The 21,501-nt window shown below is 50.9% G+C and overlaps 1 protein-coding gene across 1 annotated transcript in view; it reads left to right on the plus strand.

The window, feature by feature from the left end:
* GRIK3 (glutamate ionotropic receptor kainate type subunit 3) overlaps positions 1–21,501 on the plus strand; it is a 92,586-nt gene that overhangs the window by 25,079 nt on the left and 46,006 nt on the right. The gene's annotated exons all lie outside the window — the stretch shown is intronic.

The following is a 21,501-nucleotide window of genomic DNA, read 5'->3' on the forward strand; positions in this document are numbered from 1 at the left end:
AGACGAAGGGGAGAGTCAACAAGCTGAGCAAGAAACGAGGTGGCACAGTAGTTTGTTTGCTTACCGCCTGAGCTGGGCCATATTGCAGATCTGATATCTGCTCTCCCAGTCTATCAATACCGGGTGTGCCAAACCGCTCTTGGCAGAGCCGCCAGACACAGCCCTGCCAAACTCCTTGGCACACGGGAGCAATCGCGTGGTGGTGGTAAGGGAAGACATCCCTGTGTGGGAAGGGGAGGGAGGAAGGAGCACAGGGCTCCTGCCCCAGATGCCATGGGCCCGATCCTCTGCTCCCCGCCCCTGGTGCGAAGCCACCCAGGGTCGGGGGCTGCAGGAGGGACTGCAGAGGGAGGAGAATCAGTCTCTGTGCATTACAGGCTTCCTTTCCCCGTGCACTGGTTTCAGTCTAACTAAAAGCTTTCTACTAATGCTGTCTCCTATTCACCACAGTATAAACCAAAGGCTTACATGTAAATAAGCACAAGAAACCACTTACACTATCACATATGCACATTTTAGTTGAGCGAAAGCCCGAGTTACATGCAGCATAAATGGCCTTTAACTGCAACAAGCAGACTAAAATCCCGATCAGTGACCCCTTCCTGATCCCTTAAGGGCACAGCGAGTGCTCCTCATAGAGGAGAAATAACTCTGGTACTTTAATACTTAAAGTTCCTGAGACTTCTCCTGGTATTCATTACTCCTCCCATGCTTTCAGGCAATTCAGCTTTCAGCAGCTTTCTAGCTTGCACTGTGCGTTAGCAGAGAAGCCCCAGCGCAGCTGAGCAGCACACGGGGGCAGCGCAGGCAGCTGACCTGTTCTGCTCCGCGCTGAAGCAGAGATCTGTACTTGAGAGACACAAACAAGGTGTGAGGTACCGCCTTCCCAAGGTGTAAGTGTTCTGTGCTGCCCTTGTGCAGGTAAATATGACGATAAGAGGCCCCAGGCCTTGGACAACTGACTGTGTTTCTCCCACCCTCTTCTTGCTCTTTGTTCAGGCACTCAGAGCCTGACACAAACCCCATCAGGGCTGAACTTACGATGACTGAGCTGAGTTTTGAGCCCCTGCTTTTTGAGTGGGTTCATAAATTAAGCATCACGATTCTTTCTTTCCCCCCTCTCTTTTGTGATCTATAAAAAGCAGAGCAAACAGTGCTCAAGCAGGGCATCAACACCAGAGCGTCACCATTGTGAGAGCAATTTCTCTCTGGCTCCTATTTTTAAACCACCTCCTGGAGCCCCTCCTGCCCACGTTCTGGTGAAAGCACTCCAGAGCTTAACAGGTTTGACATTTTTCTTTCTGTTTTCCTTGCAATCCCTAACATCGTCTGACTGAGCATTACAGCTTGTTTGCGTCCTGTTGCCTGCAAATACCTATCACAAGCCCTAACACCAGAAACACAAGGCAGCGCGGCTGTGACAGAGACATCCTGATGAAGTGAATAATTGCAGATTAGCTGCTGAGCCCCCCCATCCCTGAGCTGTCTCTCCTCGCGGTCCTTTCTGTAGATGATTTGCTTTCTGGATAATGGCTTCTGGCACGTAGCGCAAGAGGCACGTTGTTATTTCATGAGCGCTGCGGAGGCTGCGCCCGGGCTCCTGGGCTCCGTTCGGCCAGTAACACAACTCTGCACTTCCCTCCCCTCAGCTGCTCCTGCAAGCGCATTACAGACCCTGTGCCCCTGAACGTTACCCTCAGCATCCCGCGCTGGTACAACCCGTTGGGGAGCCACACGCAGCCTCCTTCGAGCCAGCGCTGCCCGTGCCCGTACGGCAGTGCTGCCGTGTCAGTAGATGGAGCTCATGCCAACCAGCTCCACTGCTGGGAGCCGCCGGTGGGAGAACTGTCCTGTTGTTAATACATATCTACGTAGTCAGACATCAGCAACGCGCTCCTCACGACTCTTCTCAGTTCTTGCCTACAACTCTGAAACACCATCTTCCACGAGCCCCGGTCTCTGCGGGGTGAGGGAGGGCGGCGGGGCGAGAGCACGGCTGCTTCGTGCAGCCGCAGCTTCACCACCTGCCTCCAAAGGGACTCCCAGGCGCAGAACAGCACCCACGTAGCTTTGCTGCCTGCAGACCTGCACCTCTTACTCCAGCCCTGATCTCCATCACAGAGCCCGTTCCGCTTCCCCCTCCACCCTTGGTCTCAGCAAACCCACCACAGACAAAGCGAGGGCTACAACATCCCTGGCAATGTAGAAGCTCTTCCAAGTCCCATCAGGTTCTCAAAGGCTACCGCGCTGGACAGCATATGAACCTCATGCCCCTAATCCTGCCAAAATTATGACCCTCATCATCATTTCAGTGCTGTGGGTTTCTCCCCTGAAATGACAGCATGGCAGAAGAGGGACCGATCATAGTATGTCACCAGGGACACGTCGGTGTCCCCTTCGCAGGACATATGTTCTGTGTGCGAACACGTTCCAGGGATTCATTCACCTTTGATCTGTTTTTTTAAGCTTCTCATCTCAGGGGCAGAAGTTCAGACGTGGGTACGGGGCCAGCCTTTGCCTGGCTGACACGCTGTGCGCTCAGCGCAGGGGCTTCACCCGTGAGCAGCTCCAGCAGAGATGGCACCTATCCGGCTGTACTCGCTTTTCCTTTCCGTTACTTGGGGGGCCCAAAGCACCGCAGGGTTCAAAGAACCCCCGGCAGTAAGCAGCGTGCTATCATCTCTGGGAGCGTGATTACAGCTAGTACTGAAAATTGCACAAAATACCTCCCCAATGATGAAGATTGCAGGGAGGCCGGGAAAATTACCTTCTTCATTATGTCTGAAAAGCACCGTAATCTCAGCCTGTGCCTGAGATTCCAGGAACTGGTGCGTTGTTCAGAACGGCACTGCTGGAGTGGGCTTGCAGAGAGCAGAGAAAATGGAGCCTGCTCTTAGCCACACACATCAGGACCCCCGTGACCGCTGGTTTTAAATCCCAGTACTTTGAATTCACCACGGCTGTTGAAAAGCTTTCTGCAGCTCCCACTAACAGCAGCGCAAGCTGTGGGCATCCTGGAGGAGCTTTAAAAGGGGAGAAATTGGCCCCCGACAGATGCTTTTGCAGGATCTCAGCGGGTGTATCGCAGCCCCCCCCTAAAGCAGGACCTGGGAGACAGGACCCCGCTGGAGCCAGCGCGGGGAAGGGGCTCGCTGCAGGCTGTGCCGGCGGCTCCTCGCGCGTCCCCCCGGGCTGCAGAGCGGTGGGACCCTGCAGCAGTCCCGTCAGCGGTGCAGATGGAAGCACCGATAATTCCCATTCGCAAGGACGAGCACACCAGGAAAAGACCTTGCCCAAAAGGAGCTGAAAACCCCCTCCCCTGAGGTGCAGCGCTCGGGATCCTGTCCGTTTAGGATATCGCTGCGTCACTGACGCGCCACGTGTCCGAGATGCGACACTTGGAGCCGTTTAATCTGTCTGAGTAACCTCCTGGTTCGGGGCACCTGCTGACGCAGCGCTGGCACCGCGTCCCGGCCGGCGGCTCCCGGGCAGCCCCCACCTCCCCTCGCACCCGCGGGAGGGGGACGCCGCGACCACGCAGCTGCGGAGAATTTGCCAGAATACGGAGATACATTTTCTTTGGCAAATCAGAGAAGGAGAGAGCTTTGGCTAGGAGCCCAACCCGGTTTATTGCTGAACTGAAGCCAGCAATAAAATTAAAAGCCAGAAACAAACCACAAAAAGCATAAAGGAAAAATATGAAATTGGTAACAACAAAGATGAATTAGAAGTTATGCAAAGTAGAAAATTTATAATAAAATCTAAAGACATCCTGGTAAAAGATCCATGGTTAGCAAGATAGAGGAGAACAGGTGAAATCGTATGAAATGCTAATAAATCAATAGGACATTATTAGATTAATATGATGTAATTGTTAACAGTGCAAAAGTAATACACAGAAAGGACTCATACGTATTTTCTGAGCTTTACAAGAAAAGCAAAGCACTATCTAGTCTCACTGAGGGGTGCTGAGGTGTGTTCCTTTCCACTGCTGTCAGAGGGGGAGCCCAGGCTGCGGCTGTAAGGAGAGACTCAGACCCCAGGAAGGCTTCCCCGAACCGGGGGGTTACATGTTACATGTTACGTGTTACGAGCAGACCGTTCGCACAATTCACAAGTGTTTCTTCTTCTTCGCTTTATTTGCTTTAATTATTCTCCCCCCACCCCACCGTCCCATCACAGGGAAGTAACACATCCTACACAGTCCTGAACCAAGAGCTCTAACCAACGTGTCGCCTTTAGCTAACTGCGAATAAACCCGAAGCCAGCCCGTTTTTAAAGCAGTTCGTGCTTCTGCTATAAAAAGAAGCTCGTGTGAAGCGTGCTCGTGCGGCACAGCTGCTCAGGTTACTACTGTCGCTCCATACTTGCTTCCTCTGCCTGGATCCATTTTTGGTGTCATTTTTATCACCCAGTGAATCTTATTTCTCAGAACAGTATAATAGTAGGGTGCTAAATAATTTCATTAAGGGAGATGACAACAGACACATCTTGTTTTTGAAAACATTATTCCCAATTGAATCATGCAGGTGAATTCGCTCGCAGATACTCTGTGCTACACGGACACTTAATAATAAAGCTTCCTCCTCTTCTCTTGCTTTTCTAGGGCACAAATCTAATACATGACTTCCAGACTCTGGCCCCTATTGAATTTGTGACTGCCTGATACTGGGAGAGCTGATCCCACGCGCAGGCAGCGGGAACGGAGACACGCGCGAGGTTTCCAGAGCCCCTCAGAGCTTTATCTGTGCGACCCGCTGCGACCCCCCCTCCCCTGCCCTTCCTCGCTCGCTGCATCCCCCCCGTGTCATGGACCCAAAGCATCTCAGGGCACAGCCTTGTCCCACCAGGTGCCCCGCTGAGCGTCTGAAGCGCGCTTTAACCCAACCAATACAAACGCAATCACAGAGCTGCACTAATGCAGGAAGGCGAGCAGCAGGCGTACACGGGCCCAGCTGAGGCAGGGGCCAGGCTGACCCGAGGTGGGCGCGATCTGCGGCCCCGCGACCACCCGCCTTTCTCTGGGCACCGACAAACCAGCCCGGGAGATGCGCGGGATGAAAGGCGGGCGGCAGATTGGCAGGTTAATGACTGAAGGCTGGATTCGGGCTGCGCGTGTGTGATGCATGAACAAAGCAAGACATTAAAAATTAATAATAACAGCAAAGTCTCAGCTACCAGGGGACATCATCCTCTTTTGCTGTCTGCTTATCAGATGGCAGAACAGCTCCTGCGCGGGTTCTCGCCTTGAACGTGCGTTACGCTCGCGGCTGGGCAGAGCTGAGCTGCGCCCGCTGCTGCTCACCACGCTGCCCGCTTGACTTGGGCGTTTGGGGACCAGCCTTAGTCCTTACGGGGCAAAGCGGCTTCTTCTTCTGTCAGAATTAACTAAATATTGTTCCCTTGGAAAACGCACAAGTGGAAAAGCCCGTATCAGACTAACGCATAAAAGCCTTTTTTAGCTGAGTTTCTGAAGCCATCGCATTTGAAGTCTGCATCTCCTATCAGTCCCATGGCAGTCGAATACCTGTGATTACGTTCTCTCATTAGATTTTGGTGTTAATTGAAAATGCTGTTGAAAGCCACGCAGTGTTGTTGTGCCGCAGCCTAAGTGACCTCAGTGAGGTCTGAAAAAAGGAGCGTTTTCCTTTGAAGAACCCAGGGAAGAGATGTCTGTCACCAAGATGCTTAGAAAATTTGTTCTATTATTATTTTAGAAGCAGAACAAACCTCGATTTGGCATCAGCAGCAGAGAGCATCTGGCCTAGGACAGTACTTCTTGCGTGGGCTTTTTCCATTCAGATTGGCTCTTCTGCACACGCATCTCCTGGCACCGGCCGCCACAGCAAAAACATCTGTCGTTACTATGCGGCATCAAAACTTTCAGGCAGCAGTTCCTATTGTCTTTCCATTAAACCCCGCTGGGAATGCAGGTGCTCAGAAAGGTCCTGGTTACCCGCAGCCTCGCTGCCCGCCTGTGCCAGCCGAGGAAGAGCCAGCACGGGACAGCCCTGCCGCCCGCCCGAGGCTCCGGGTGCTTGGGAGAGGCACCACGCAGCCGCCTCGGTTCAGGATAAGCTCTGCCCGGGGCTGAAAGGACTCCAGAAAGGAGGTGTCCTCCCACATCTCCTCTGGCTAGAGAGCTGAAGCCACCCAAGCTTGCTGAGAGTCCGTGATTCAAGGCTGGATTTTACCCTTTCAAGCACCTGCATTTCCTTCTTACTTAGTGGGATACACACAAAAAGGGCTTGACTAAGACATGGGGGTTCACACAGAAACCCAGTAAAAGCTACCATAGGATTTGGCTGTGATGGGAGGCAAATACAGAGTAATTTGGGCTGAGTTTTCTTTTAAGTTTCCTCAGAAATAAAACCTGAAATGAGAAGGAGCATGAGGAAAATTGCTCCTCTGTATCCCTGGGAGCTGAAACTGCTGAGTATTGCAGAGCTTCACCAAATCCCCTTATTCAGGACACTCCTGCAATAGTGGTAGTCAGGACAGGGCTGAGATGTGAAAACGTCACAACCAGCACGATGAACAGGCAGGGGTTCTTTTCTATCCAACACGCGCATAACAACTATGGTAGGAATATTTCAAAATATTCCCTATGCAAAATTGCTTTTTAAATGAATCTGCTTGCCATGTATACACTGTGTCTGCAAACAGACAAGGGACAGAATGTCTGACGCAAGCTAATTTTATCATGTGAGCTCATATATTCACAGACAACCTGTATTTGAGCAAATTACGTCTATGTAGGCGCCAGAAGTACCTATTTGGTCATCCAGTAGAGCAGAGAACATGCACTGGGCAACTTCCTAAGGGTTCAGCCTTCTATACCTTGTGAGATGCCACGATCAGGGATTAATGACCGTTCCTTGACCATATTTTCATATTGTCTAGAAGAAAACTATTGGGCTCTGACCCCCGGGTCCAGCCACTCCAGCACAACACAGTTTCTCCTTCCTCGAGATGAGCCACTGACCATCAGCAAGGGAAGGCTGCGATATACACGCACATGCTTCCTTTAGGTCAAGGCTGTGGTGGGATCTTCCGATAGGGCTGGGAAACAAAGCTCTTGTGGCCTCGGGTCACAGCTAAACACGCTGTCCTGGGGGAGAAGGTCGTGCTGACAGACAACACGCAAAATGCATCTGCTGGGCATTTTAAAGGGTACACTTTAAAAATTAAGATACAAGAGTGCCTGCAAATCTAAAATACCACGTACGTGTCAGTGGATTGAGAGAACAGGCTCAATAAACAATGGAGCATCTGTCTGCAAAAAGCAGACAAAGCCAGTCATCAGGCCTGTGCTTATTTTTATATCATAATTCACTGCTGGAGTGTTGGTGTCTGTGGCCTGACTCCTGATAAGCAGCAGACAGGCAGAAACGTGGTCACCAGCTGGTGCTGCTGGCACCGCCGCGGGCACTGCAGCAGGACGGGGCCGGGCAGGGGCTGGGCAGAGCACGGAGAGAAGAGACAGCAGTGCCGTGAGAGGGGGAGGAGGGGGCAGGCAGCCGAGCCGCGTCCCTGCGGCACCGACACACCAGCGATCGCCCCGTCGCTGTGACACCCCGGGGTGGTGGTGTACCCCCCTGGCACGGGGCCGGGCACCTTGCTCCGAGCTGTGCGACCCGTGCCAGGGTGCGCGGCCCCGCTGCGCTGGGAGCGGGTATGGGGAAGGACACGAGAGGCTCCAGAGCCAGAAGAACAGAGCACTGGCAGAGAGAAGAAAAACGACCCAAATATAAGTGACAAGTGGTGTTCAAATAGGAAACAGTGTCTCGCTGAACCCTGCACATAAAATGAGTGGAGAGAGCGGAGAATGTCTAAAGCAATTTGAGGAAGTTTATTGAATGCCCGCAGGGAGCTGCAGACGGCTCCTGTGGCCTGCGCCGCTCTTCTCGCTGGGCTTTCAGGCGCGTCTGCGATACCGATGCCTTCGCTTTGCTCCCTCCCTCCCCGCTCCCAGGGGGGTTCTCTCCCCACTGAAGCACTACGGGGGCCCCTCTCTCCTCTCCAGTGTCGGCCAAGAGGGGAGCGTCCTCCCCGTGCAGCGTGTCGGTGTGTCTCCCCTTTTCCCTGTTCTTTGGGAGTTACAGACTCGTCCTCAGACCTGCACAAAGGTGTCTTTGTGGCCTCTGCAATTAGACAACGTGCCGTCACTGCGCGTGGGCTGTTTCATTAGGGCTGTAGCACATCAACGCTATGACATGGCATTTTCTCTGGGGCAGGAGAGCCACAGGGCTGCTCCTGACTCCTGGTACGGCTGCCGCTGCTGACGCCACGACAGCCACAAGCCTCCACCCTGTCCCCAGCTGCATCTCCCAGTAGTTTAGAAGTGTCAGGTTTAAATCACATCTACAAGATTCCCACACAGTCCTGCCACATCCCCTGTAAGCCTGAGGAAAGGCACCGTACAGGTGAGACCGTCTCTTCCCTGGGCTGTTTTTCATGGTCTCTCAGCCTCAGGCTGGAGCACCAGAGCCAGACATCAGCCAGTGCAGAGCAAATGAATCAGAGTCCAGGGGAAGCAGCAGCTCGGGAGCAGCTTGCGACTTCGCAGACCATCTCAGAGGCAGAGAGAAGTCTTTAATCAATTGTACGTGCAAGCTATTATTTTCTTGCAGTTTCCCACAGTCGTCTTTCCCCCCAGATATGCTGTGCTCTCACTGTATTCTACCTAAAGTAGGAAGAAAAGTATTTGGGGTTTTCTTTTTTCAGTCGTACATTTTTAATTGGACTATAAATTCCACTTTGTTGTGTCCTAGAACGTTATTTTTATTTTCCAATAGAACTGTCTCTTCTTTGATGAGGGCAGAGATTTATTACCCAATTTCCAGCTTTATGTTTCCCTTTTGGTCTGTTGTTTTAGCTGTTACCTAGTTATACAGACAACCCCCTTTCCCCATCTTTTTATAGCTGAATTTCCTCAAGTCCTTATTTCTGCACTCCTCATTAATACCCACTTCTTTTACCCAGTCTCCTCAGGATTCATCCTGGCTCCTTCCATAGACCTACAGTCCCACTTTATATCTTCTTGAGGATGTCTTTGAGCCTTGCATAATTAGACAATATATTATCATTGAGCTGTGTGATGTTACGATGATTTTATGGCCATGTTTATGCTCTGGCCCCCTGCACAACACCTGCACAGAAGTACTGAAAGGACATCTTACGTGTTTATACACCCATGGAGAACGTAACACCGCGACCTTCAGTCCAGCTTGAGGTTATTAATCAGTAGATACAGCCACAGCCACTTGCCCTGCCAGGAGCTGCAAAGCCCGTGACCGCTGTTCCCCGTCCCGACACCTGACTTTCCAGGTATAATCGGGTGCTTTGCAGGCACAGAGACGTGAACAAACTCCCCGTGGATGCACCTGGGGACACCGCCAAAGGGATTACACCCATCGCAGCGGCGTTCAGCTTCGAAGCAGGTTGGGTTTTAAATACCAGCCGCTCTGCGCTGGCCAGGGACTCTCCGTTTGCTGACCTTTCTGCACACACTTGCCATATTTGTTTAAGGAAAGCCCTTCTTGCTTCTAACCTGAAGAAACAACCACCATCCTTCGATATTATTTCAGTCTATTTATACAAAGTGTATCTCAGTGCAGACTTCAAAGGTCAGAGGAAAACTCTGGGAGTTAATTGGCCCCATGGTTTCTAATACTGCCTTTGACATGGGGAAGATGCCTTGTTATTAAACCAGGAAAAGGCTGAGTTATTAGCATCTGATACTGCTTTAAAAAATGAAAGTTTGCAGGAGATTCAGCACATGGAGCCCTTCAGCACAGCTAAGATGCCTTTTTTCCCCCCCTTCTCCCCTGCAGAAAAGGCTGCATTATTTCCACTGGTGGTGGGTGAGCATCAGGAGGATGAGACAAGTCTAGAAAGGCATTTGTGTTTATCCCTTTAGCTCCACAGGCAACCCTCGTATGTTCTCCTGTGACCTTTAACTTACATTCCTCCTGCAGAAAGAGACCTTTATGTATCTTTGTTTCAGCACTTAACAAGCAAGGATTATTTGAAGAACTCTTACAGAAAAAATAAGTTTCTTGTATTCATGCAGTATACTCCCTAAGAATAGGTTTCAGATTTGCTAGCAAGATCTATTAGAGACATCAAAAATACACGCTTGGACAAGTTCTGGAAGGGGAAGCTAAAAATAGCATTATTAACAGCAAAATCTGCATAGAAGGCAAGAGCAACACCTAAGCACACACACAGCACCGTAACTGCCCCATCCCTACGCAGCGCCAGCAAGGTGATCCTCGAAATGAGAGTGCTGGTGAGCCATCCCTTCATTAAGGGATAAGGAGAATGAGGACTGGGTTATCTCTGCCACCCAATTCAGTATGTTCACCCTTCCATCGCATTCTATTGACCAGCTTCAATTGCCAAAGAGATTAACCTGGCTGCTCCCAGGATTTGTGTTTGGATTACTCTGCAGGAGGAAATAAATAGTTGTACGCTTCCTTAGGTGAGGGGAAAATAGAAAGACCAAACGTTCATTTCAAACCTGTTCACTTGTTTTAGCAGCTCGTTAATGAATGAAGCTCAGACAAACTCTTGTGAGCAAAGCAAGCCCAGCTGGCATGACCAGCTCAGCGTGCTAACCCAGCCGGGGTCCGTACACCCACCCCCGAGGGTGCTGCAGGATCAGCACTGCATTAAGGCTCAGCTACACAGAGCAGAAGGAGCAGAGGTTGAACCAGCGGGATTTTTGGTTTCATCAAGCCTGACATCTCCGAGGTAACACATGGTTTTCATCTCCATTTGAAAGCATTAATAAAAATTTGTTAGTTCAACATGAATGCTTCAGGAAGCGCCTCCCAAACCCAAAAAACTGAACAGACAGCTTGAACACACCCAAATTAACTGCTGTTTATTGGGGAAGCAAGCACTTCATTACCGCAACATGGGAAAGGATTACGGCAATTAAAGCCTCTGAAGTGAGCAAGGTAGGGTACGGGCAGGTTTTGTGGAGGAGGAATTTCAAGTCCCTTTTTGGGCTGAAGCCTGGGTGAGGAGCAGCTCTCCTGGAGCCTCAGCGCCTGCAGACCGCTCCTGACCTGGGGACAGCGGGGAGAGCCGGGCAGGGCGGCCAGGGCTGCACCCACCCCTGCACTTCCACAGGCGTGAAGGAAAGAAAGGGCAGAGCACAGAGCGTGAAGCAGCCTTAGATCCCAATTTGTTTTAATTTCAGATCTTTCCTGCATTATTTCCACATTTCAGCAGTGAGGGCCACAGCACGACCAGAAATAACGCTATTGATTTCCGATGCTAACTCAGGTATTTTCATTATTACAGCCCCAAGACGTTACTAGTTTTAATTAAGGGAATCCCGTGAAGCACACGGGTGGCACACACTCACCGGGCAGAGCAGCTGAGCTGCGATACCACTTTAAAAGAGCACAGAGCAGGACACGTGCAACGCCAAAACCCCACACCCCCCAGCTCGCTGGGCATCAGCCTTTAAATCCACGACACATCCAGAAGAAAGCGACGCACAAACCAGATGCTCGGCCCTACAGCAGGGGGTGTGTCTGCAGCACCCACTCCAAATTTCTCACTCAGCTCTCCGAAACTGAAGATATTACTTGAGCTCTGCACCAGTTGTGTAAACAAGAGGATAAGCCAGGGCCACCGTCCCCGCTTCAGCTCTCGGGCCCAGGCACGGCAGCAGTAACCACGGCGCGCCTGCTCGCCCCACGCGCAGGAGAAGAGGGGGAGGATTGTTTTGCCCAACTTCATGTGGTTTCCCCACAGACAATCTGCTTACTGGAGACCCACTGCGGGGAGGAGGAATGCCAGCTCCTGTTCACTGGTTTAGAAATAGGGTGGGAAACCTTCACTCAGCTTGTCTGTCAGAATTCTCTTCCTTGAACACGCATTTTAATTAAAGTCAAATTCAGCTCAGCTACATTTTAAGCTCCTTTTGCATCTCCCACTCATAAGTATCCCTTCCTCCCGAGCTTGCTTAACTTACATCAAATAATTTTTTCCATTGAATTCATGCTACTCCCAGTTTACTTTACACCATACAATCATTACACCGGAGATACCAATTCACCTAAAACGAACAAAATTGCAGAAGAAAACACTCCAGAGAAAGCAAAAGAGTAAGGGGTTATTTAACATCCCGTGGGAAGCCAGTCAGCTCACCTTTCCCAGTGTCATCTGCAGCTTCTTACCCTGTGTAAGATCCCAGCCTCTGTGGCTACTGCAGAGTTTATAAAATAAGTTTTACTTCAATCAGGAGCTTATTATCCCATTAACCCTTCCCCAGACCTGTCCCCACCCTCTGTGCTCCCTGTAGCAGTTTGCTCGTTTGCGCTAACGAGGCATGTGTTATTGCTCATGTTTATGATTGGGTGATGTATGTCATTAATTAGCTCTGCATGAATCAATAGGAGCCACTGAATACATAATCCTGGGTAATTCATAATACTGTAGTCGAGGAAACAGTGTCCTTAGAGTTAAACAAACAGTGATCACTATGATAAATCTTGGAATTATCACAAAACATCAAAGCTTTGGGGTTTGGTGCGAACGGTTAAGTGGTTCTGTCCCTGCTGAGCAGCCAAGTGGTGCGGTTACAGCCATTGTCGCTGATGACAAAGGTGTGCAGCACTGTACAATGACTAACATGCATTTTTAATTGGATTTGAATCTATTAATAAAGTTTTCATATTCCACCTCCTCTGTAATTGGAATGGCCTTCAAATTTCCCCTTTTCTGAGCTACCAAACTAATAATTTACCCACTTCAATTTGTGATTCACTTTGTTTAGTCATAATAATGAATATTCAGCTTCATTAGCACGTATCTGGTTGAATTCAGAGATGCACCCAGCCCTGTCAGGGTGACAGCTGGATCACTGCAGAGCAGCGGCTCCCAGCTCTGTGCAGGGACACGGGCTACGTGGCACTTGCTGCTCGTCCCCTCTCCAGGAGCAGGAGGGGGACGTGAGCACGGCCTCGCCGGGTGCCCTGCGGTGGGGTGCTGCCCGTCGGAGCCCCAGGACGGCGCTTGGCTCTGGTCCCCTCCCACGGCACAACCCAAACCCCTTCTCCCACGGCAGCCGCGCTCGGCAGGGACGGGATCAGGGCCGTGGGTGGCGGGGCCAGGAGCGATGTCAGACCGTCCTGGGCAGCCCGGGAGCGTGGCGGGGGCGCAGGCAGGTGCCCCCCACCGTGACCCGGCGCTGCAGCCACGCGCACCAAGACCCCGCGCGAGCGCCGTGTTCAGCCAGCGGCACCGGTCGCAGCGCCACGCAAGCTGCCTTTCATGTGCATCGTATTCTTTTATGAGATGGAAAAGATTTTTAATACCTGATTTTGATCATTTAGGGGAATTTAGAATTCCTTTGCAGTCGTGCTGCCAGGCAGCTCCAGCGCGTCCCTCTGCTCTGTGTGTAGCTGTTTGTAAATCGAGAGTACGGATGACAGGGAAATAATGAAAGCGTTTTTCAGAGCGGACCCTTTTGTCGTTCCCTTTTTTCTTTCATTCCCCGGAATAAAGTGCTGCTTTTAAGTCAGCAAATCTTTCAGCTGTAGTTACCCTGGACATTCAGAATTGACAATTAAGAAATTAAAAAAAAAAAATAAAGGAAGGAAAAATAACCATTCATAAAAAATTTCGAAGACCGCACATTTACAAAATGCCTACCCTAGGCAGATCTTTCCCACCGTGAAAGACGCTAGTCAAGGTAGATTGTGAAGGAGTATCTACGAAACCCTGAGCTTTTATCCTCACCAAATACGGGATCGTGCAGCCACAGCGGCTGCCCCCTCCCCGGGGTGCTCCGGGGCTGGGGGGTCCCTGTCGCTGCGCTGCCAGCAACGCTCCTCGCTCCCCGCTCGGTCAGTACGGAGTCACCATCCAGAAACCGACAGGAAAACCCCACCTCCCCAAAAACGGGCTCTGAAGTGATTTTCCCGAGCGCTGCCCGGAGCGGGGAGCACAGAGCTGCCCCCCAAACCCCGTCCGGGAGCAGCCCCCCGAGCTCCCCACCGGCTCCCGCTCCCAGCACCATGTCCTGGCAATGTCTGCTTTCCCTCTGTTTAGCGACATTGAAATAGGAAGAGGAAAAGGCTGAACCAGGCGTGTAAACCTCCCAGTGACACCCGGGGCTGCCCCGAGCACCAGCGGCACGGGGCAGTTCAGTCACGGGAGCCCTGCACCCCTCCTGCACCGGCACCTCTTGGGAACCTGTTGAAATCCATTACAGACCTTTGATCTTTTCCTGCATAAAGGTTTTTCTGTAGAGAGTAGATGGGATTAACCAGAAACAGATTTTCCAGAGAACTCTCTGGGGGTTTTTTCCCCTCTCTGCTTTCTTTTAAAAAGAGGGGGAAAAGCCAGAGGATGGTAACAGCAAAGACCCTGACAAGGGTTTGGGATTGTCAGCTCCTGAACGGAATCCATTTCATCAATCAAATGCAGCATTTATCAGGAGCAAATTCTCAGCATGTGGCATAAAAATCTTGTAAAACTGAACTGTTAAATATTTAGGGCAGATGACAAACAATATGTCATAATATTTGCAGAATTGCATTTGCTATTCAATGCATCATCTTACTTAACGCCCTGATTTTTGGAAGCATCAACACAAGAATGAGAAACAAGCAGTTGACTGCCGGTATGTGGTTACATTCTAAGTGAAGTGTAGGATTTAATTTAGATTTCTTAAGTCTAATATTATATGCTACATGCCAGGTGGGTATTAACATTTATTAACTGGGGCTTAGCAATGAATATTTAAGAAGAATTTAATTAACATGCAATAATTGTCATTTTAATTGGGTTGAATTTTTATGTGAGACTTCACTTCATCACAGGACACCTTCTATGTCATATTTATACCAGGTGTATTTCTATTTCCAGGTAAAATAGGAGCTAATAACCGGTAGGGAAGGAAAATGGACAGAGAACTTAAAAAACCACGGCCAGCCAAGCTGGGCTGCGCTGCCCGTGCTGGGCAGAGCGGGAGCCCGGCCAGCACCGCTGCTCCTCCTCTGCCAGCTTCAGCCCTACCTACGGCTCTGCGGCCGTAATAAAGACAAATCTGGAGTATTTTATCATCCTGCAGGTTGTGTTACGAGCCCAGTCAATCACCGGCATGAGCCTGGATTTATTTCCGTGGTGGCCTTGCTCCTCTGCTGCGTATTTCTGAGCTGTGCGCCAGCTGGACATCGCACCTAACGCTGCGTTACACCACGGGCCAATAAAACACAATAGAAAATACACTCACAGCTGCGTTGCGTAAACTCGCTATTATAGATCCTTAATAATTTTAAGCTTTCAAACGTTTTTTTCTCCCATATATTACAGTTTAAAGCGTGCTTATAGCCCAAGGCACAATCATAAAAATGACATCTGAGCACGCCTGATTTATTCGGTCACCGGTGATTGCGAGGAGGAGTTTGCTGCGTTCACCCAGTCTCAGTCCCGGGGAGGGGGCTGCCATCGCTCGGCTCTGGGGAAGCCCGGGCGGGCTCCCTCCCTCCGGGCATCGCGCTCGGGCCACGCTGGTGGGTTTACCTCCCTGGCAGCAGGGTACCGTAAAGCAGGGGCACGAATAAATGCTGCCGTTTAATTCCATACTTGTGGCAGCCCACGCGCAAAAAATCTGAATTGCTGATTAATCAAAGTGAGCCCAAGTATTCGGCGAGGTGTGTGACAGTGCGAGCGGCCCCAAGCTTGCAGGATCCACCTTCGGCAGAGAAATCAGCCCCTGACAGTAACCACCGAGCCTGCGGAGCCCTCCTGGCCACATGCAGGGACACGGGGGACGGGGTGTCACCGGGCCCCGCTGCAGCTCAGCCGCCACTGGAGCAGATCTGCGTTATGCTGCGAGTTGTACACTGGGTGAATTAAAAGTTCCTTGGTCCTTCCCTTGCCCTTATCTTGATGGGAATCTATTCCTAGGAGATTATGATGCCTTTTCTTTTTTTAATTAATTGAGCCTGCTTAAAAAAATAAAAATGCCCATTTCATTTTAATCATGTATTATGCAAATTAAAAATGTAAATATCATTAAGAAATCTGTTGCTAACTTAATTTATTTCTGCTGGAGCACTGCTGAAGGCCTTTGATCTCAGATTAGCGCTTTGATCCGCTCCCTTGGTCGGGGTTACGCGCTGCTGGGGTAAACGCTCTTTCTCAGATGTAAAACACGCAGCACCCGAACAGCGTGTTCAAAGACACGGCAGAGGAAACATCGCCAGTTCGGCCAAGCGAGCAGGGCTGCAGACCAGGAGAAGTTTGTTTCTGGAAGCTGCCGCCCGTGCCGGCGTGCCCAGCCCAGCCCCAGCCCCGCGGGGACGAGCTGTGCCCAACAAACCCCCTCTGGGCGGCCCAGGGGGCGCAGGGGGATGGCAGGGAGGGGCGGCTGCCTTCCCCCGCCGGCCCTAGAACCTTTCCATTAAGAAAACAAGCCGCCATATGCCATTAATTTCACATTTAGCAAGTAAAGTGCTGATACACACATTTTAGCTACAGTGTTTTTAATCAGTTAATTTAACCAGAAACATTAATAATGTATTTCTTTGCCACTTGACTGCTCATCTGTTGAACAGCTTATACATGGGAGAAGAGAGTCACCCCCTGTGACATGAAGTACCTAATGCAGTGCAAATGAAATGGGATTTTGGATATTCGATATCAAAACGAGAAGAGAGGGAGATGCCGCCTCTTGGGAACGGCCTGACCTGCTGTGACGGGATTTCTCTCCTGGCGGGTGGTAAAACCCCTCCTCACACACTTTGCAGAGCTCATTTGCTGCTTGGACTCATCTTCTTGGCATTACTCAGCACGTACCTGGCCTTTCGTCACGCTGCCAAACGCGGCGGGGTCTGAGGCCCTGGGAGCGTCACTGGGTTTGCTGGCTCCCCCCACCCACCGCTGCGGGGTCGTGAGTGTTATCTCATTTCTCTTTATCGGTGTAAACACCGGCCCTGGAGGGACCTGGACCGTGACAGTGAAATTCTCTCCACTGGCCTGGTCAGATGAGCAGAAGCGTCAGTTCCCAAAGGCCTCCGGGGAGGCACGTCTGGTGAGGAGGGAAGGGCTCCCTGTCCTCCTGCCCCGGGGACCCGCCGAGCCACCAGCACTGAATGATGCGAATGGGTCCTGGTCGGCCCCTTTGCTAAGGCTGCCCCAGCACAGAGCCCAGCAGGAGAGGACGGATTGCCTCGCCACAGCCAGCCCTGCTGCGCAACGGGACAGACCGTTGGTGACCTCAGAGAACCAACACATAAAATGCAGATCCTGGGGCACGAGAGGTCTGGGAGAGGGAGCCAGGAGCCCCCGCGTCCCGCGAGGAGCCCAGGCTGGCTCCATCCTCAGTCAGAGCTATTTCAAACCCAGTATTCCTCCCAGGATGTCACATGGAAAGAGACTGTCAGAAGCTGTCTAAATGTGTTAACAACACTGTCAGCGGGGGAGAGAAAAGTGTTATCAGAAATAGTTGTTCTTCAAAGCTAAGTAACTCCGATTTTGTAAGGAGTAAAAGATAAGAGATCACACCCCACAGCGAGGGCTGTTGGAATTTTCTTTCCGAGAATGAAGCTGTTTGTTTTGTTAAAAAGGGGAAGAGGGGAGAAAGTGAAAACCTAAAATACTTTGACTTTCTTGACTTAGCTTTCAACAAAGCTAAAAATAACTCCAATTGCATTCAGCCTGCGCGGCCGCAGCTCAGGAGAGGCTCAAGCGCTGGGCAAGGATCCCGTGCCACCGGCCAGGCGTCTGCCGGGCTCCTCCTGGGGCCATCCCAAAGGTCTCCCAGCATCATCACCAGGAGATGGGAGGAGTGTGGCGCATCTTTGCTTGGTGCAGACAGACTTGGGCCATCGACATCAGTGGGATTTCGGGTGTTTCATGGGATCCAGATTCCACCCTGAACAGAGAGGCTGATTTTCTGCTACTCGGTCAGAGCGAGATCCTCGGTGGTTTGCAGCTCACCCTCCATCCCCTGGCCCGGCCCCGCTACGGCTCTTCTGCTCTAGAGCGACTTAAATAAGAGTTTCAGGCATTTGCTTTGGATTCTCATCTTGAATTTTTACACCTCCCCACCTCAGCAGCAACATCAGTGGTCATCAAATGAAATAATATAATAAGATGGGAAGTTGATTCTAATTAGTGTGTTTTCTCATTTGCTGATTGACATTCTCTGGAGAGCAATTACTCAGCTTTAAAGGTAAAAGACAACCTGCCTGGTGATTGATATTTAAAATCCAAGAAGTCAGGTGTGATAATGGATGACTCCATCAAAAAATACGTAAAAGTAAGTGGTAACAGTTGATAGGGTTTGGTCCTGTCCTGCCTGAGCAGATGTCGGCAGTTTGTGCTGAGGCATCTCCCGCAGGGCTGATCGCCAGACCCACTGCACGAAAGGCCACGCAAACGGCATAAAAAGAAGGTTTTCAGGGAGAAACATAATATGCAAACAAACACAACCTGAAGCTGTTAAACCTCGGTGTGTGTTATCAACACACGGAGTCTGTGGGCTGTAGTGACTGGTCAAGGGACAGCACGGTCCCTTCCAGGGTGAATTTGGCAGCGAATACTCTCATGAACCTCAGGAGGACGTTACAAAGCGTGACAGGCCTCAGCACGGCCGCCTTTCATCTGTCTGCAAAGCTGCGGGAGGTGAAGAGAGAAGGAAGGGGAAGCTGGACCTGAACAGACAGAGGTGATACCCGAAAGGGTCGTTAGCACCAGGTCGAGGGAGCAGCAGCCGTTAATCTCTAGGACATTTGAAATGACTTCAGAAATAGGGCAGAAGCAGAAATGGTTCAGCGACAGACAGTAACACCAAAGCACCTGTAGTTTTACTACCTCAGATTAAACTTGTTTATAGGCAGTATATAAAAGTGGGAACTGTTTTGTTGTTGACTTTTTATAGCCCATTGACTTCCTATATTTTTGTAAGGGTAAAGCCACAGCGAGGTTACCGCCGCAAGACCCACGCGCGATCACCCTCTCCGGGAGCACAGGGAGAGCTGACCAAGCCTGTCTGTCCAGCCACCTCCCAGCAGATTGCCCAGCTTCGCATTGCTTCATCTTTCCCTTGAGGGATGTGGGGGACGCCCAGGGTCCCCCCCAGCCGGTGATCAGCCAGCTGATGTCACAGCCCTCATTCTCCCCATAGCACAAGCTGATAGTCTCCATTTTGCTCAAATGGAAAAGCTGCAACAATTATTTTCATAATTAGCTGCCTTTTCAAATTAATGCCAGTTATGCTATGTAATCATGATGAAGATTATGCATTAATCAGCTGTTTCAAGCCAGTCATTAGGCTCTCTAAATAATGATCGGGATGAACATCTCTGACGGAGAGGCGCAGGAGCCGAGGGGACGGCAGCGCGCGGTCCCCGGGAGCGGGTCGGGCTGTGCCCAGCGCCCAGCCGCAGCGCAGACCTGCCGCGGGCGCCCGCCGTCCCCGGTCCCCAAGGGAAGGGCAGGCTGGCGCGTGTGGCGGCTGCTCTTCAACACCTGAGCAAGTGCAGCACATTTCACACTGTCCCAAGATACTCAGCACCCAGCAGCGTAACCAGAAATACATCACTTCTGCCTGTCCGCTCTCTCATTGCCTGGCACTAAATTCAAGGTACTGGGTGGCTGCACAGAAAATTCTTTTCTGTCAAAAAGCCTATTACATCCAGCTGGATGTCTGGAACATGCATTTATTTGGGATCAAACACCAATAATCCACATACCCAGTCCTCCTATATTCTATCATAATAAGACATGCTCCAAAGCAGCCCTGAGAGCTCTGGGCTAGGAGAAAGCCTCATGGCAGCTAGTTGATAATCAACGTAACATGAACCCAGTTATCACTGCCGGATGATGTTGGAAAACAAAACATCCTCTGCTAAGATGTTCTGGACAGTAAAGCTTTGAAAAGACAGACAGGGATCTATCTCATGCTCACTTTAGTTTTGTTTATTGTTTCTGCTGCAATATTGTGCGCGAACTTTCTCTGCCCTAAGAAACTCAGATTGAGCTACCAGCATGTGCGAGCTTTGATACGGATGAATAATTTTCCTTGCACCGGTCAATAACCAAATGTTTTGGAATGATCCAGTGCGAATGAGGCACTTGGACATTTTTGCCAGGCTCCTGCCCACACTGCTAGGCATTCCAGACTGAATACCTGGTCATGACTTGCTTGAAGATCGCATGGGACTGAACGCCTTTGTCTTTATTCTTTCCCCTATTACCCAAGTTCATGCTGAGATCAGTAATATTTTGTCTACCAGAGACACGCAGTGAGCAGCTCAAACATTTTTGGATGTTTATGAATGTAAACTAATTATCACACTCAGTTACAAGCGGGGACACAGACAGACCAAGTCTGCAGGGGAAGAGGAGGGGAGTGACTTGCCCCACTCACGGGGAGCAGTAGAGCCAGGCGCCCCGCAGCCCCCGTGCACCCTTGTGCCGGTCCCCCAGCATCGGCACCGCGCTTCGCTCAGCCCCCGGCTCCGCTCGGGCTCCGGGGAGGAGGTGCAGAGCGTGGCTGTCAGCAGAATGGCAGCTTGGCTCTTGCCAAAGTGGCACTCTTGGCTTACACCAAATTGCCCCAAAACCCACAGATAATGTGTTCTGGCACCGGGAGGAGGATTCGTGCAGTTGCTTGAAAAGTAGGAGGGCTGAGTAGACATCTCTTGTCTGTAGCAAAACATTTTGGGTCTACCTTAAATTGAAGAGGAAGATCTTCCTTCTGCTAATGAACCCAGAGACCATCTGTTACCAGTTGCACTTGCTTATCTTGCTCATCCATTAATTATTTTGGTTTACTTTTTAATAAGCCAGAGCAAGGTTTACGTGTCTTTCCACGGCTCTGTGAGGGCACAGGCCGGTGCCTGCATCGCAGAGACACGGACAGGCAATTACATAATTTACACCCGCACGGAGTCACTGCAAGGAGAGGGGCTGTCGGTGGGGAACGGAGGGCGAGACTCACAGATTCAGAGCCAAGAAACCCAGCGACACTGTGACATGAGCTTGCTGTCCTCGGGGAGGTGTAATGGCATTAACAACCTCTGAACACGGGAAAGATGCGTTCGTGGTGTGCATTATTGAGCAGATACACTGTAGGGGAGGCAAATTCAGAAGTCTCTGCTGGTCTGAATTAAGAACTTGGATAACTAAACATGAACAATGAAAGATGAGAAGGGCACTAAAAATGGCACTAAGAATAGCAAGCAGCAGAGCTGCACTGCCGGCGTCCTGCGTGAGGACGGGGAGGCGGGTGGGCGAGGGGAGGGGTCCGGCGTGGCACGGAGGGGAGGGCAGTGCCAGCTTCGTACCGCAGAAACTCCACCGAGCACAAACCTGGAGCATCTCTGCCGCTGAGCAAGAAGCCTGTCCGCACTGCCCAAGGTCTGGTCCTTGAGTTTTATGGGAAGCCACTTATCTGTTCCATAAAAATATTCCAAGACTTTAAATGTGTCCCCTACTGCCCTGCAAAGCTGGAGTTCTGAG

The sequence above is a fragment of the Nyctibius grandis genome, chromosome 24, assembly GCF_013368605.1.
Source record: "Nyctibius grandis isolate bNycGra1 chromosome 24, bNycGra1.pri, whole genome shotgun sequence".
Lineage (NCBI taxonomy): Eukaryota > Metazoa > Chordata > Aves > Nyctibiiformes > Nyctibiidae > Nyctibius > Nyctibius grandis.